Raw genomic sequence first — 3,912 nt, 5'->3', positions numbered from 1 at the left:
AGCAATGTTAAGAGTTTTATACTTGACCTCTAAACACTTGTGAAATTGAGTAAGTCATCCTTTTGTTGTTTAATTTTAGCAGTCATTGCTAGCAGCCACTAAGCACCACAGCTGTATAACTCCCCCTCTCTTTTGTAACAACGTTATTCCCACAGCTATATTAGGCCAGTTTTTGCTTTCAATTGCACCAAGCTCTCTCACAATCTGTTGTATTTTTTGCATCAGAAACACCACTCAGATAGTGGGGGAGGATGGGAGGGGCGGGAAGGGTTTCCCCTGGCATGCCGTATGTATAAAGTGATTGGTGCAGAGGGAAACTGACTCTCATTATCTTTTGTCATCTGCTGTAAAAAATGAACAATTAGATTCATTCTCTTTTCCTTTGCAGCTTAGCCACGTGCAGTACATATGCAGAGTTTGTGGAGGAAAACTGCTGAGAGTTGCTCAGAGACCTCCATAAGGTCAAAAGAGGGCAAAATAGACATACAAAGGAACAATAAATCTAGCATATTAAATGACTGACTGGGTGAAGAAATATGGGAGAGAGTGAACAGGGAGGGGGAAGGAAACAAAACCACTAGAAAGCTGAGGTGCATAGAAAGCAGGAGAAAAAGAGGCTCCTTTGACGATGGAGTAAAGCTGCTCTTTTTCTTCAAATACTGCTTTTCTTTTAATGCCAAATAACTACAGACACCAAAGTTATTTCTCTTTATAAATGCCAATTTCTTACTCCATTGTAACTAAAATTGGTCACTTGCAATGAGAAATGAGAGCTCTTTAGCTAGGGTTATCTTGTGTTGACAGTGTTCTTGACAGCGCAGAAGTTTATGTGTATTTTCTTTTGATTAAAATGGATTTTTTCAAGCCTCTTATTACTTCTGAAAGCCCATTCAGCATTTGTTAATTGTGTGAAGTAAAAATATTCTTAATTACTTTGCATCAAATATTCATTCTAATTTAGTTCTGCTATTTTAATTTAACCCTAATTATTTAACCATTATGGTACTTTTTTCAAAATAATAAATCATTCTGTAAATCATTGTTTGACATTTTCCCAAAATAAGAACATGGTTGCTACAGTTCACTTTTTAAGGCTGTTAATATGAATTTTGGATTAAGCTGTTGCATTTTGATACAAAGGAGATGTAAATAACTTGCTAATGTTATTGCATTATAATGGTAATAAAGTAACTTAAATACTTATTAAAAATGAACGGCCTCTTAATTTTTTTATGATTACATGTTCACCACCAATTTTTTTAGAAACATTAAGTTGATTGTTTATTATGCAACCCCATTCTTGACATTTTTTGTTCAAAATATTCTTAATTATTTTAAATATCTTGTACTTTCTTTAGAAAGTTTTTATTTTCCAATGGCTATAAAAGGGTAAAATAAAATATGCTAAATACATGAATGCATATTACATGAAACTTAGAACAAATATGTTTGCTACAGCAAAGTTTGGTTAGCAAATTCACTGCTTAACAAATTCTTCCAGTGTACTAATGCAGGGGTTGTCAGCTGGGGGTACGCATACCCCTGGAGGTGCTTGGATCAGTCCTAGGGGGTATGGGTGTGGGCGGGGACAGACTGCTGCTGCCTCCCAGGAGCAGGGCTAGGGTAGGGCAAGGCGAGGACAGCAGCGCCCCTCTGCAGGGTGGAGAACTTCACACGATGGCCACCGCTGCCACACACCAGCCCAGTGAGCTTCCCTACCCTGCTCATGGGAGGCGGTGGTGCTTGGTCCCCACCTGTCCGCAGGCCATCCCTGCTTCCCTGCCCTGTGTCTGGCCCCACACTACCTGCCCCCTCCCCCCCAGCATCTAGTCGCCAGGGGTACTTGGGCTAAAAAAGGTTGAATGCCCCCCTGTACTAATGTATGGTAGTAAAAATGATAAATTTTATCATGCATTTGATCATCTTAAGGGTTCAAATATTCATAATAAATTACTTCAACATTCAGTTAATTTTCTAGAGGATTCAAATTCAGTACTTGTTTTGATGAAACAGTTAAAATATATGTACTAGATGTTATGTCTTTTCAATGTAACTGATTTGACTGCGAATTTGGGCAAGGGGAAAGAGGACTTTTAAAAAAGTACTAAGCATATATTAATCATCATAGGTTATGTTGCACTGAGATGGAACATTTCTTTCTATTCTTTAGTGTTTGTGGGAAAACAATGGAAAGCTGGCATAATAGAGAATAAGATCAGATTGTCTAGATTGTAGCTTCCAAAGATATTGTTATAGTTGTAGATGATGTCATTAAGATAATTACTTTATACTCTTCTTGAACTGAGTAGCCTTGTAAAAATGTCTGTGAAAGCTTCTTCATCTTTTCTTATTTCAATCGTTTCACAGATAATTTTGTTTGTATCTGATGTCTTGCCAACATTAACTCCATGGTGCCTGTGGCTTTGGAGACCCCTTGCTTGCTGTCTGTTTCAAGGCAGGAAAAATCTGAGCCCTAGTATGAAAAAGGCTTACAGATTTTTGTATCAAATGACTTCAGAAAGGTCCTTTTTGGGTAAAGTTTACAGTTCCTCCACTTTTCCGGAATCGTCATGATTTAAAATAATGAAAGCATTACTTTCAAATACCAAGGCCCGCATAGTTTGATATTTATTATGTTGTTTGTGAATAATGTTATTAAAACCAATGGGGCTCTGAGAGACTGTTACTAGAATCTAGCCCCTTATTTTGATACTTGTTTTCCCACACATAGCTTGGAAGGATCAGTTTTTTGTTTTTGAAAAGTTAAAATATTTTCACTGTCTCCCAGGAAAGTGTGGTCTCATTTTTGTGTTATTGCATTGTTCTGTTTAAAAGACTCTACTTTTTATTGTTTATTGTATTCTCTTAGAATGTGACAAAATAGTTTCTTTAGTAATTTTCTTCTCTACAGTTTACTAGCACAGTCTTGCTCTTCAAACAAAATAAATTTGCTTCTTATTTTTTTAACTACAGTACCAATATATTGTATTTACCTGAATCCAAGATGACCCTCAATTTAGGATACCCCCCCCCCAGTGAATATATGCTATTCATGGAAGATTTATAGATTTATAATTTCCAGATATAGAATCTAATTATTGGCAATTATTGGAAAAATTATCTTGAATTTGTCCCCTCCACTGCTGCAGCAGTGGAATTGGGGAGGGGAGGGTGGGACAGCTTGCCTCCTGTTACCTGTCCTCAAACTCCCCCCAGTTTCTTCCCCTTCACATTGAAGAAAACTTTCTGCCATTAGCCCAAATAATATTTCAGAAATTTTAATGAAGGCGTAATTTTTGGTTCTAGTAATCCTGATACAGTCTGCCTCAACAATTCATTTCTACTCTAAGTTTTATTCTTTATTCAGTCTTTAAACATGAATATTTCCCATAAGTACTTGAAAACCTATTTTTTGAAATGCATGGCAAGATCTCAAATAGTTAATTTGTCCCAAATATCAAAAACAATTTTTTTCTCTTAGACTGAGCCTTTATTTCCTTTTTCCTAGCATACTTGTGTTCCTGGCCCTGCTGCCCTCCCCTGGGCCCTTTGGAGCGCAGTGTGTGTGACCCAGGGCAGCAACGTACAGAGGGGTCACACAAGGAAGCTGCTTGCTGCTGCAAGCTCTGCGCTGCCCAGGTCACAGCTCCCCTGTGTGCACAGGAGCAGCATGAGTAGAATGCAGGGTTGTGCCCCTTGCTGCTCTCCCCACCTGCCAGGGGAAGCATTGCCTGGGCAGTGGGGAACTCAGAGTAGCAGCCAGCTTTCTGTGCCCCCCACTGTGTGCTGCCACACTGGGTTCCACATGCTGCTCTGCAGAAGCAGCGAGAAGGGCAGCACAGTGGGGAGCATCACTGGCATCTGCTGTCTCCGCAGAGCCTAGGGCTGGGGCTGGGGCTGGGGCTGTGAGGC

The 3,912-nt window shown here is 39.2% G+C and overlaps 1 protein-coding gene across 2 annotated transcripts in view; it reads left to right on the top strand.

The window, feature by feature from the left end:
- The window catches only part of SCFD1 (sec1 family domain containing 1), a 154,124-nt gene that overhangs the window by 37,522 nt on the left and 112,690 nt on the right, over positions 1 to 3,912 (top strand). The window lies entirely within an intron of this gene.

This window comes from Gavialis gangeticus, unplaced genomic scaffold (genome assembly GCF_001723915.1).
Source record: "Gavialis gangeticus isolate Ggan-Ray unplaced genomic scaffold, GavGan_comp1, whole genome shotgun sequence".
In the NCBI taxonomy this organism is placed as follows: Eukaryota; Metazoa; Chordata; order Crocodylia; family Gavialidae; genus Gavialis; species Gavialis gangeticus.
Note: the sequence above shows the minus strand (reverse complement) of the source record. Positions and strands in the feature narration are given on the sequence as shown.